This window comes from Fukomys damarensis, unplaced genomic scaffold (genome assembly GCF_012274545.1).
Source record: "Fukomys damarensis isolate Sample0158 unplaced genomic scaffold, DMR_v1.0_HiC HiC_scaffold_8, whole genome shotgun sequence".
Classification (NCBI taxonomy): Eukaryota; Metazoa; Chordata; class Mammalia; order Rodentia; family Bathyergidae; genus Fukomys; species Fukomys damarensis.
This window is the reverse complement of record NW_022900920.1, coordinates 5,790,858-5,805,527: the sequence shown is the minus strand read 5'-3', so window position 1 is coordinate 5,805,527 and position 14,670 is coordinate 5,790,858.

The window sequence follows — 14,670 nt, the reverse complement described above, 5'->3', positions numbered from 1 at the left end:
ATGCATGGTAATTATTGATCATACTACTTTAAGCCAAGGTGACATAGTTGTGATCAGTTGTTTTTCCTTGGTATGCCAACACCAAGATTGTCTGAGATTCATAAACAATACCATAGTCCAGTACCAAAGAACTGGATGCTAAGCCAATTAAGCAGCAATTTCTCATCCCTAATAAACTGAAGAGGCAGGATTTGGGGATAGACTCAAAAGCCAGCTACACCTAGAAGACATCTCCTAAAAGTAGTCATTTCCTATGGAGGCACTGATACTAGTAATGAAGCTACCTACCATCAGCAATTTACAAGCATCAAAGCAGAAAACACACTTTTCAAAGAATGGAAAATGAGAAGATGTAAAAGCAAATGCAACACCAGACCTCCAGCTCACCCAAGGCAAATCCAGTGGGCAGTAAGGTGAAAGAAATCAAGATCCACACACCTAAACTTTCTGAAATGGTAGCAATGGAAATAACAAAGTAGATAAATGAGGCTCTAGAAAAAACCATCAGAAATAATTTCACAGATAACTAAAGAGATGATGACCATAATGAAGGATATGATTAGTGAACCTAGAATACATACAGATTTTAAAAATAGAAGAGCTGCTGGGCATTTAGCTCAGTGGTTCGGTGGCCTGCCTTGCAAGCTCAAGGACCCAAGTTCAATTCCTGGTACCAAAAACAAAAAACAACAACAACAACAACAAAACATTTGGGTTAAAAATAGAAGAGCTTAGGAAAGTGATGGAAACTATGAATGCCCAACATAGGAAAAAACTGAATTCCGTAAAACAGATTCAGATATCCAGGAGATTAAAAATTCTATTGTAAATATACACACCAGAATCAAACAATATGAGGAAAGAATATCAGACCTAGAAGTTAGGTTTGCAGTTAGTAATCATCAAATGAAAGACTTCTTAAGAGTAGCACAGGACCAAGAAAAATTAATCCAAAAGCTACTAAATCATGCAAAGAATAACATAAGATTGATGGGAACCATTGAAAAGTCAGAAGATAATACAAAGGACATAAAAGACCTGTTCTCAGAAGAAATGGCAGAAAGCTTTCCAACCTTGGGGAAAAAAATTCAGTGTACAGATAAATGAGGCATACAGAACTCCAGTTACCCATGATTTTAAAAAAAGCTACACCAAGGCATATAATAGTCAAGATTCCAAAAATTCAACATAAGAACAGAATATTAAAAACTGTTAGAGAAAAGAAACAAATCACCTATAAAGGAAATCCCAGCAGAATCACAGCAGTCTTCTCAACACAAACCCTGAAGTCAAGGAAAGCTTAGAATGAGTATTTTAAACTCTAAAAGGAAACAACTTCCTAGATTAATATACCCAACAAATTTATCTTTCAAAACTGATGGAGAAATAAGATATTTCCATGATAAAGAACACCCAAACAATTTCAGGACTACAAACCCAGAACTCCAAAAATTTCTGAAGGATATGCTAGAAAAAGAAAATGAAGACAATTCCATAAATCCCAACAGAATGAATCTTCCAGGCAAGGCAAATAAATAAACAGAGGGAAAATAAAGGGAATCAATAACAGGAAACTAATATGATAGGGATACATAAATACATAATGGTTATATCCATCAACATAAATGATCTCAATTCACCAATCAAAAGAAATAGATTATCAAGAAAGAAGAGATGAGGCCAGGGATTTAACTCAGTGGTACTGTGCCTGCCTCACAAGCACAAGGTCCAGAGTTCAATCCCTGGTACAAAAAAAGAAAAAATAAAGGTGGGAGGGAATAAATATGCGAAAAGGAAATAAACAAAATCTTAGTAAATAGGAAGGGGTGGAGGGGTTGAAGGGAGGGCAGGCAGGGGAATGGGGGAAAAAATAAGAACCAAGATACATTATGCAAAGGTACAAATTCCAAATAATGAATGCCACTATATTCTATACCTAAAATATACCAATAAAACAAATGGATAAAAAAAAGAAATAGATTAGCAGAATGGATCAAGAAACAAGATCCAACAATATGCTGCATACAAGAAACACATCTAACTCAAAAAGAAATGCATAGACTAAAAATCAAAGGATGGAAGATAATACTTCACATGACAGGAACCCAGAAAAAAACAGAGGTAGATATTCTATTCACAGACAAAGTGGATTTCATGCCAAGACTGGTCAAAAGAGACAAAGAAGATCACTACATATTTGTTAAGGGAACATTCTAAGAGGAAGAGATAACAATCATGTATGCAGCAAATATCAGCATATCCAACTATGTGGACAGGAAAAATCAAATAAGCACTAATACAGTTATAATGGTAGATATCCCACTGTCACAAAGAGATAGATCAAGTAGGCAAAAAATCAAAAACAAAATATCAAAGCTTAAGGGGCTGGGGATTTAGCTCAGTGGTGCTCTGTCTGCCTCACAATGTCCTGAGTTTGATCCTCAGTACCAGAAAAAAAAATCAAAGCTGAATGAAACCTTTGAATAAATGAACTTAGTAAATATCTACAGAGTGTTCCACCCCACAACAACAGAATACATTCTTCTCACCTGCACACTGCACTTTCTCCAAAAAAGACCATATAGTATTTACTGCTCATAGAACATGCTTAAGTGAATGCAAAGATACTGAAATTATCCATGCATATTATCAACTCATAGTGCAGTAAAATTGGAAATCAATGTCAAAAGAAACCACAAAAACATAAAAATTAATTAACACCCTCCTGAACAACCAATGGGTCAAAGATGAAATTAGACAGTTTCTAAATAAATGATAATGACAATACAACACACCAGAACTTATGGGACCCAATGAAAGCAGTCCTATGAAGGAAATTTATAGTAGTAAATCCCCACATCAGAAAAACAGAGCAAGCTCAGATAAATAGCCTAATATTGAACCTCAAGCTACTAGAAAAAGAAGAATAAGTTAAATTCAAAGCTCATACAAGGAAGGAAATTATAAAGATCAGAGCACAAATTAATACAAGACTAAGAAAACAATACAAACAATCAATGAATCAAAAAGTTGCAGGGCCAAGGATTTAGCTCAGTGGCACCATGCCTTCCTCAAAAGCACAAGGTCCTGAGTTCAATCCCCAGTACTAAAACAATAAGTAGGTCTTTGAAAGATTACAGATAATAGAAAAACCCTTAGCCAACCTAAACAAGAAAAGGAAAGAAAAGAGTCAAATCCATGCAATTAGGAATGAAAAGGGTGAAATCACAATGGATCCTACAGAAATCCAGAAGATTTTCACTATCTACTTTGAGAACCTGTACTTCCTTTTTTTTTTTTTTTTTTTTTTTTTTTTTTTTGCTTAGCCAGCATTATTTTTTTCCATTAAGTTTATTAGTACATTTTAGGTATGCAATATAGTACATTCATCACTGGGATCTCGTACCTTTACATGATGTGCTTATTTCTTCCCCATTTCCCTGCCTTCCCTTCATCCCCTCTACCCTTCCCTGTTTACAAAGACTTTGTTTCCATGTTTTTCCTTTTCACATATTTTTTCTTTTCTCTTCTTCCTTTCCCCTACTCCTCCTACTTCCCCTACTCCTTTAGATATTTTCTTCCTATTTCACAATATTGATTATATATTTTGATCCTTATTTACATTTTTAGTTTTTCACACCAGAGAAACTATTCAGTATTTACATAGGTGTGTCCTATTTATTTCATTTAAGAATATGGCCAAGGGGCCAGGGATTTAGCTCAGCGGTTCAGTGGCCTGCCTTGCAAGCGCAAGGACCTGAGTTCAATCCCCAGTACCAAAAAATAAAGAAAGAAAGAAAGAAAGAATATGGCCTCAGTGTGCATCCACTTAGCTATAAATGTCTCTAGTTTCTCATTCTTTATGGCTGAGTAGTACTCCATTTTTTTTTTAAACCCACATCTTTATCCAGTTTCCAGTTGATGGTCAGATTATTTGATACATATGAATTACCAAAGCTGATTCAAGAAGATATAATTTTTTTAAATTTTGTGAGACAGTATCTCACTATGTAGTTCACCCTATGCAGCCCAGGCTAGCCTCAAATTCACAGCAATTCTCTTGCCTCAGGCTCCTCCTTAGTGCTGTGATTACAGGCATGTACCACCACACCCAGCTAGCAGATATAAAAATTCTAACTAGCACAGCATCAGTTAATAAAATTGAATAACTAATTAAAAACCTACCAACACAGTCTGGGGATTTAGCTCAGTGGTTCCGTCGCCTGCCTAACAAACACAAGGTCCCGTGTTTGATCCCCAGTACCAAAAAAGTAAAATAAAGAAACTACCAATGAAGAAAAGCCTGGGTCTTTACAAATTCACTGCTGAATTTTACAAGAAATTTAGAGATCTAATGCCACTACTCCTCAAACTCTTTAATGAAATTGAAAGGGAAGTAATACTCCCAAACTCGTTCCAGGAAGAAAGCATTACTCTGATATCAAAACCAGAGAATGATCCAACCAAAAAAAAAAAAAAAGAACTAAAGAACTACAGGCCAATGTCCTTAATGGACATAGATGCAAAAATCCTCCATAAGATACAAACAAACAGAGTGCAGCAAATCATCAAGAAGATTATATACCATGACCAAACTGAATTCACCCCAGGGATGCAGGGATGGTTCAACACATGCGAATCAATAAATGTAATATACCATATTAACAGAACTAAGGACAAAAACCATATGATCATCTCAATAGACACAGACAAAGCATTTGACAGCCAGGTATGGTGGCACATGCTTGTAATCCCAGCACTTGGGAGGCAGAGGCAGGAGGATTGCCATGAGTTCAAGGTTAGCCTGGTTTACATAGTAAGTTCAGGGCCAGCCTGAACTATAAAGCAAGACCCTGCCTCAAAAAACAAAACAAAACAAAACAAAAAGCATTTGACAAAGTCCAACACCCATTTATGATAAAACCCCTACAAAAAACTGGAATAAATGGTCTTTAGCTCAATCTGATAAAAGCCATCTATAACAAATCACTAGCCAGCATCAAATTAAATGGTCAAAAACTGAAAGTTTTCACTCTAAAATCAGGAGCAAGACAAGGATTCCAGTATTACCACTCCTACTCAATATAGTTCTGAAAATGTTAGCCAAAGCAATTAGACAAGAGAAAGAAATAAAAGGAATAAGGATAGGAATGGAAGAAGTTAAATTACCATTATTTGTGGATCACATGACACTCCACATAGAAAAACCCAAAAACTCCCCCAAAAGCCTCCTAGATTTAATAACCAAATTCAGTAGCATAGCAGGATACAAAGTCAACTCTCAAAAATCAGTAGCATTCTCTTACACTAATAACAAACTCACTGAGAGAAGTTAGGAAAGCAACACCTTTCACAATATCATCAAGAAAAATAAAGTCTAACAATCTAGAATCAATCTAATAAAGGAAGCAAAAGATCTTTACAGTGAAAACTACAGTACCCTGAAAAAGGAGACTGAAGAAGATATCAGAAATTGCAAAGGTATCCCTTGTTCTTGGATAGGCAGAACCAATATAGTGAAAATGGCCATACTTCCATATCTGTTATACATATGTAATGCAATTCCAATCAAAATACCAATAGTAGGGCCAGGGACTTAGCTCAGTGGTGCTGCTGCCTGCCTTGCAAGCTCAAGGACCCAAGTTCAATCCCCAGTACAAAACAAAACAAAACAAAACAAAAAACAACAATAGTACATCTCATAGAATTGGATAAAATAACTCTAAAATTCATTTGGAACCAGAAGAAACCTAAAATAGGAAAAGCAATTCTGGGCAACAAAAGCAAGGCAGGGGGACATCACAATCCCAGATTTGGAATTACACTACAAAGCTATCATGATAAAAACAGCCAAAAAAACAGACCTGGGGATCAATGAAACAGAAGAGATGATTCAGAAACCACTCCAAATACACTCAGCCACCTTATCTTTTGACAAAGAGGCCGAACACTTTCACCACAAGAAAGATAGCCCCTTTAGTAAATGGTTCTGGGAAAATTGGCTTTCCATATGCCAAAGATTAAACCTAGACTTATATCTCTCACCAGGCACTAAACTAAAATTAAAATGGATCAAAGATCGAAATATTAAAACAGAAACACTTAAGCTACTGGAATATAAAATATTTAAAACTCTTGAAGACATGGGTATAGTAAAAGACTTTATGAACAAAATCCTAAATGAACAGGAAATATTACAAAGAATCAACAACCAGGATCTCATCATATTACAAAGCTTTTGCACAGCAAAAGAATCCAGGAATAGAGTGAAGAGACAACACACAGAATGGGGAAAAAATTCACCACCTGTTTCTCAGACAAAGGACTAATATCTATAATATAGAAAAAATTAAAAGAAAGCATACCCCCACACACATACAAATTTAAAGACCCAATCCAAAACTGGGCATCTGAAATAATTAGAAATGAGCTAGAGAAATGAACAGATACTTCTCAAGTGAAGAAACACAAACAGAAAATAAATATTTGAAAAAATGTTCAACATCAGTGGTCATTTGAGAAATGCAAATCAAAACAACACTGAGATTCCATCTCACTCCAGAAAGAATGGCTATCATCAAGAAATGAACCACTAATAAATGCTGCAAGGCTGTGGGGATAAAAGGACCCTTCTCCACTGCTGGTGTGAGTATGAATTGGTACAGCCAATATGAAAATCAGTATGGATAGTCCTCAAAAAACTAAAACTAGTGAGGTTCCATTTTACCCAGCTTTTCCCCCTTGGTATCTTCCCAAAAGAGTTTAAAGCATCATACCACAGTGATATAACTACACCCATGTTTACAACAGCACAATTTGTAATAGCTACATCTTGGAAATATCCCAGATGCCTATCCACACATGAATGGATAAAGAAGAATGATTTTTTTAATACAATGGACTACAACTCTGCCATAAAGAAGGATAAACGAGATATTTTTATGTAAATAAATGCTCCCTGAGACTATACCTTTAAATGAAATAAATTGGACACGTGTTTAAATGGCATTGTTTCCCTGGTGTGAGAAACTGAAAGTGTAAATAAGGACCAAAATGGAAGATAGATATTGGTAAGTAGAAAGAAAATGTTCAGTTTCCAATACTACAACATGGAAAGAAGGAAGGGATGGAGGCAAGGAGGGAGGAAGAGAGGGACAAAAAATTTTTGCAAATTGATTAAAAACAAAGCCATGGCTTCTAGAATTTCTACACATTTTCCAAACAGAAATAAAATAAAAATGAAATAATATAATAATAAACAATGCAACAGAAGACAGAAGAGCACAGAGGAAGTGGAACAACAGAAAGCACTTAACAAACAGTAGATTTTATGCAAATACATCAGTAATTAGATTTTATATAAATGTACCAGTTGAAATACAAAAATGGCCATCCTAGGATTTATGTATATCTTTATGTCTACATTTTCTGTTTACAAGAAACATAACTTAAAGATTAAAATATTGATAGAAAGTTTTAAAATAAAAAAGTGAAACAGGTGTTTTGTTAATAATAATGTTAATGTCAAACACTGTAGATTTCGGTTCATAAAGTATTTGCCCAAATACTTTCTAGGGCAAGAAGTACTTGCCAAAATTCACAAATAAAGATGTACAGTTCATAAAAGCAAAGAATAATTTCAGTAGAAAAGTAAAACAATTGAATATTTTTATGTCTGTAATAAAAACCAATAGACTTTAACAGGAAGACTTAAGAGAACCTGGCCAATTTTAATCATAATGAGTAGTTTCACTAGCCCTTCTCAGAACTGAATGAACAAGCAGAGTAAAATGAAAAGGCTATAGAAATTCTAATGATGTGAACAGCAGAGTTGAATTAATGGCATACAGAGAACACACAGCATACCGCACAGTGCAGCATACTCTGGACCATAAACAAAGTCTCAAACATTCTCTTAGCACAAGGCATTTAGGCTAGAAAGAATTAACATTGAGAGAACTAGAAAACACCCAAATATTTGAAAAATCAAGAAAATATTTCAATCTGAATGATAATGGCAGTGTGGCACATTACTAAAAGTGTATTTTGAGAAATTATGGTTGGGGGAAAGAAAAAAGGAGAGATTGAAAACCAATGAGTTATACATCCATCTCAAGAATTTAGAAAAGCAAACAGGTACACATACCTGTAATTGCTGTTTAAGAGGCTGAAGCAGCAGAATCACAAGTTTGAGGACAATCTGGGTAACTCAGTGAGATTCTGTCTCAAAATAAAATAAAAAGGGCTGAGGTGCTGCTTAGGGGTAGAGTGCTTGCCTAGAATGTCTGAGGTCCCGTGTTCAATTTGCAGTGCCATAAAAAAAGAAGTTAGAAAAGTAACAATAAATTAACCAAAAGTAGAAGAAATGAAATATCAAAGAAAAGAGCAGGAAGTAACAAAATAAAAGTTATATACATTTGTTTAAAAGATTAATAAAATCAGTATAGTCCTGGTAAATCTGATCCAAAACATAAAAAGAAACACAAGCCACATATGTCTGGAATTAAACAGAGGCCATTAATATAGATCCTACAGATATGAAAGATAAAGAGAGGATAGGTAATACATGTAACCATATGCCATTTAAGTTTGAAAACTTAGATTAAACAGGATAAATTCCTAGGAAAGAATATAACAAAATTGCTGGGCGTGGTGGCGCACACCTGTAATCCCAGCACTTGGGAGGCTCAGGCAGGAGGATCGCTGTGAGTTTGAGACCAGCCTGAGCTACATAGTGAGTTCCAGGTCAGTCTCAGCTATGTAGTGAGACTCTGTCTCAAAAAACCAAAAAAAAAAAAAAATGAATATAACAAAATTAAGAAAATGCAAAAGCATCTTAATAATTGTGTAACTATTAAATAATTCAATCCATAATTTGAAACTTTCCCATTAAAAAAAAGTGTCTCAATCCAGATGGCCAGATAGCTTCATCAGAGAATTCTACCAAACGTTTAAGGAAGAAATATATAATATGAATTTTACAAGAGCTTTCCCAGAGAATATAAAACTCATGAGCAAGCATAAACTTGGTACTTAAAGCAAACAGGGACATTATAAGGAAGACAAATTACAGGCCAATAAAAGTAAGTGCAAAAATTCTTATACAATATATTATGCAACGAAATCCAGCAATATTGGGAAAGATAATGTATTCCAACCATGTGGATTTGTTCCAGGAATGCAAAATTAGCTTAACATTTAACATTCATCAATATAACCTAACACATCAACAGAACAAAGAAAATCATAAACGTCTTAATTGATGCAGAAAATATACTTGACAAAATTTAATATCTATTTGTGATTTTAAAAAGAACACTTGGCAAGCTAGCAATTGAAGAGAACTTAATCTGCTAAAAGGAGCTATAAAAACCCACAGCAAAATTATACTTAATGGTGAAATAGAAAGCTTGCCTTCTCTCACATTAGGAATTCAACAAAAAAGGCTATTATTACCACTTCTATTTAATTACTACATAGGAGGTCCTGGTAGGAACAGTGAAGAAAGGGAAAGAAAGATGCATGACAAGAACTAGTAGTGAAGAAGTCAAATTGTTATTACTCTCAGATGATATGATTGCTTGCCTAGGAAATCCTAAGCAATCTATATATTAGAATTAAAAAGCAGGCTTAGCAGGGGCTGGGGATTTAGCTCAGTGGTTCCACCGCCTGCCTTGCAAGCTCAAGGACCTGAGCTCAATCCCTGGTACAAACAAAAAAAAAAAAAAGCAGGCTTAGCAAAGTTGCTAAATGCAAAGTCATTATTCACAAATGTATTTTATTTCTATGGTCCGATACTAAACAGAAAATAATTTTTACAAAGATATAATTTACCATAACACCACAAACAGAATGTTACATATATTAAAAGGTGCACAAAAGCCCTTCACAGAAAGCTACAAAACATTTTCAAGAGGACACAAAAGACATGAACATACATGTTCATGGATTAGAGAAATTACTACAAAGATTTGTGGATGAGCAGATTCAACAAAATCCCAACCAAATCCTAACCAGATTCCTAAGACACACAACAAGCTGATTCTAAAATGTGTACAGAAATATAAAAGACCAAGAGTAGCCAAAATATTCTTGAACAAAAAAGGAGACAAGGATAAACAATATACGGAGACCCCTGCAGTTGGCGAGACAAGTTGACACTGCTATAAGACAGAGGAAAAGAAGAGAGGAAACAGAAATACATGCATGCACACTTGATTGGACAAAAATCAGAATAACAAACCTGAGGGCGAAGAAATGCCTCGAGTAAATAGCATCTGATCTATTGGACATCCACGTGGGGACGATTCTAAAACTTAACATGTGCATAATGACTCAGCAATTCCACTCGGGAAACAGACCCAATCAAAGCATATGCACGTGCGGTGAGAAACTTGAACCAAGTATGTCCCCAAAATCTACGTCAAAACTAGAAATCACCTAACATCTATCCACAATGGGAAGAGAACACATACTGTGGTGTGTGCATGTCATTGAATACAGCTTGGTAACAATAACGAACAAATTACTACTGCCTAGACAATGTGGCTGAATTTCAAAAACATGAGAAAAGCCACACACAAAAACATACTGCAGGATTACATTGCATAGGAATAGCCAAAGAAAGGGCGGGCAAAACTAAATTATAGTAATGACATAGACTTAGGGGGAAAAACAATAAAAGGCAGAATGAGCCTTTTACTTAGTGCATGAGCGTGTGTATGTGTGTGCATGTGTGTGTATGTGTTGGAAAAGCTTTTTTGTTGTTGTTGGTACCGGGGATCGAACTTGGGCCCTTGAACTTGTGAGGCAGGTGGAGGAACCACTGAACTAAATCCCCAGCCCTGGAAGAGTTTTTGACCAGACTGCTGAGGGGTGGATTGTTCCCTTCCTCCGTGAGCCCAGCCCCAGTTTCCTGGGCAGTTTCTCACCCTGATTCTCAAATGGGGAGACTGGTCTTCCAGAGCTCCCCAGGTGTAAGAAGCTGTCCCGGGCTCTTTGAAGTGCTCCCACTCTGGGCATGTTTCCAAGGGGTAGCAGAGCAAGAGTCACCTGTCCTTTTGTGACCTCACCTCCCCAAGCACTTGATCCCTGAGCTCTTCAATATGCATCGCTTCCCACTGGGGAAAGGCAAAGGGCACACGGGCCAGGAGCTTGGGTGAGACCAGCATGCGTACATCCTAAGGACAGTGTATGCTGGTGAGGAAAATCTCACAGACACCCTCACTCTTCAAGTCTTGGTCTGGGCTCGGTTACACATTTGTGTGGCTGACAATTTCTTCCAACAGGTCAATGGGAAGGGGCTGCAGCAGCCCAAGTGTTCTGGGAAGTGGTGTTCAGACCTCAAAGGGCAGACAGATAGCCAGGCAGCAGTAAGTTTCTCCCTGGGCTAGCAACTGCAGGGACCTGCTTCCAGCCCCAAGGAAGATCAGGGGCTCCTCTCACTCTCCGGCTGCCCTCAGTGCCCCTATTACAAAAGATGGCACGACAAAGGCAGCCCAGTGTGCATGCACAAGACCAGATAACCAGCACAAGTCACGGCTGCAAAGCAGCAGGAGCGGGCACCCACACTCCTTGTCGGTCCACGTCTCAGAAGCATTGTCAAGTAGTTTGTCCTTTACTTCTACCCTGCAAATCGAGGCTTATGGTCATGAAAAGAAAAAAAAAAGTTTAGATTTTTAAAATTATTATTCAGTTTATTAAAACTTGCATGTATGTTTATTATAGAGTGTGATCAATAGACATTTCCAGGAATAAAAACATCACAGTGGGATGAAATTCTGAGTAAAACTAGATCCCTAAAATGAACCTCAAGAAAAGATTTCTGACTTAGAGAAGAATACATTTATGGATTTTTGAATGACTGATGATGGGTATTGGAACCACTTTGGTATTTAGCTTCACAGACACATTAACAAGAGTGACTAACAGTTTTATTTCAGAGTGTCAATATTTACAGAGCATCAAAAATTATATTCTTTGCCGTTTTTTACATTTTATTTTTTTTTAAACTTAAACATTGAATTCCAAATGTACAACTGGTTTGACAACTTGTCAAAATTCTTTTTGAGAAAATAAGAGGCCAGGCTTTGAAGCCACCTGTTCCTCCTGCCTCCATGAACTGCCTGGTCAAGCTGAGTACTGACTGCATGCTCTAAGAGGGATTTAGCCCTTGTCTGGTAGAGAACTGAGGATTCCAAGAATCAGGAAAATCCTGACAATGTCCAAATGTGACAAGGGTTCAGTGACCAACATAAAACAAGCTCCCGGGAGAAAGTGTTCATGGCTGGGTCCCAGGAACCTCTTAAGTAGAGAGGTAGGTCAGGAGAAAGCAGGCTGCTAGGCAAGAAGGCAGCTCAGGCCAGGAAGAGCAGAAGGGCAGAAATGTGGATACAAAAAGGAGAGTCTTTCAGGAAAGGTAGAGCGGACAAGGGGTAGATCACCCAAGGAGTGTAAAAAGAACATAATGCTACCAACATGGCCTTGACCAGGGGCCTGAGTGTGCAGATCAGATGCCTCTGTAGGATTCTTATACCCCTTGGGAGAAACCTCAGGAGAAATCTGTGCCAGCTGGGCATGTGATTGGGACACAGGAGGCAAAAAGAGGCACAGAAAGGCCAGATCTGAGAGACCATTCCCTGGTCTGTCATGGAGTGGACATCTTGAGACACTTGGACATCTAATTATTCATCTTGCTATATCACCAACACTGGGAAGATGGAAGTGCCCAGTGCAAACTTGCTCTCATCTCAAGCATCATGCCTTCATTCAACATTAAGTGAGCATCTATAATACACAAGGTAATAAGACAGAGGGCCAATACCACATTCTCCTCTGGGAGCAAAGCTTACTGTAAATTCAGGCCAGTGTGCTCAAGAAGGATAATTAAGCATCCAGCTTGAGAAGCTTCACATCACCACACAGAATAGGGAAGATCAAAGACCACAGACCTTTCATGGGAAGTAGCCAGCAGGTAAAGGAAGAGATGGTACTCCTCCAGCCCAGGCCCTCTAGGAGCCCCTCATTGGCCCTTCCCCAGTTCACAGTGCATCATCTCTCTGCGGGAGCAGCAATGGTACTTGATCGAGAAGGGAAACGCCCACTTCGTAGTTCTCGGCTGCTACAACCAAAGCTGACTCAGCCCATATATTCAATTTTAATCAAAATTACAATGCACTTTTTTTCTAGGGTGAATAATACATCATTAGACTTTGGAACACATGCGACATGACTGTTCCCTAAATTATGGGATTAACTTTGTCTTTCCCAGTTAGCGTCCAAGATCTCCCGCTAAACCCGGGCCCAAAAGCACCTGGAAGTCCACCTGACAAAATTCAAAGCCTTCCTGTATGGTTGTATCAGGCCCAGGTTCCCCCAAGAGAGCATAGGCTGGGGAAAGGCCATCTCCACTCCTCAGCAAAGGTAGCAGCTTCTCAACCCTGAGGCCCATGGGCTCAGCTGAGCTCCGTAGCTGCAGCAGGGTCTGCCTACCACATCTCCCCTCCTGAGGCTGGGGCTCGGCCTGCTGCAGATCCCATGTGGTGCCCACAGAGACAGCAGGTCTGTTCGGCTGGCCCACACCACACACTGTGAGATGCCTTTTCTCCAACTCCAGTTTCCTGCATGCCTTCCCCATCCCCAAACTCTGGCTACTGCTCAGAGATATCAAACACTCCAAGGACGGGGGAAGGCTGTCCAATTTTTTATTCAATCAATTTGAATGGGGCTTAAATCAGGTTTTGTTTGAGTTTGTTTGTTTGTTTTGAGACAGGATCTCCCTATGTTGCCCAGGCTGGCCTTGAGCTACCTGGCTCAAGCAATTCTCCCAAATACCTGGGATTACAGACATGCATTACTGCACCCAGCTTAGGATCATGATTCAAACAAGATGAGGCTGCCTGGCTGGATGCAAGGACACTACCCAACACCCTCCTGTTCCTAGCTGAGGCCTCACTGCCTGGTCCTGAAGGCCCTTTTATACCTGACAGACAAGGCTAGGGGGTGCATCAACCTGCTCCAAGGGCGCAATGTTAGAAATTAATATCCCTGCCTACACTGCAGCCTCAGACTTTACAGACCTGCCACAGTTCTGTCACCTTCATGCAAGGGGCGTATATTAAGTGCCTGCTATGTGCCCAGCCTTGCTATAGGCTCTGGGGATAGGGCCAGCCACATGGCGGAGCTGGAGATCTGACCTACAGCTCTGCAGTCTAAGACGTGGGGGGAACCAGGCAGAATGATAAGACTACCATCCGTTCTATAGAAAGGAATTTCGGGACCCTTTTGAGGAGCTAGGAAAAAGGCAAGGTGGCCTGACCCAGCTGTGGAGGATGCATCCTGGCTCTGCTCCTCCACTGGCTTCAGCTAATGGCAAGATTCACCCCAGTGCTGAGGAAAGCCTGGCTCCCTGTCCCCTAGCTCGACCCTGGTGCAGCAGCGACCACCTGGACTGCGGCAGGCCCACCCCTGGAGACGGGGACGCGGAACCCAAGGTACTCTCTGAGTTGGGTCCAGCCCCTCCACCCCCTGTACTCAAGTGGACACAGTCCGCGGCGTCTGCTTGCTCCTCGAAGTGGCTCCGCCCCGAATGGTCACGGGCCGCTCAGGTGGCTCCGTCCCGGTGCACCCAGAAGGCCGACGTCACCGAGGACGCCGGCTTAAGCCCCCAGG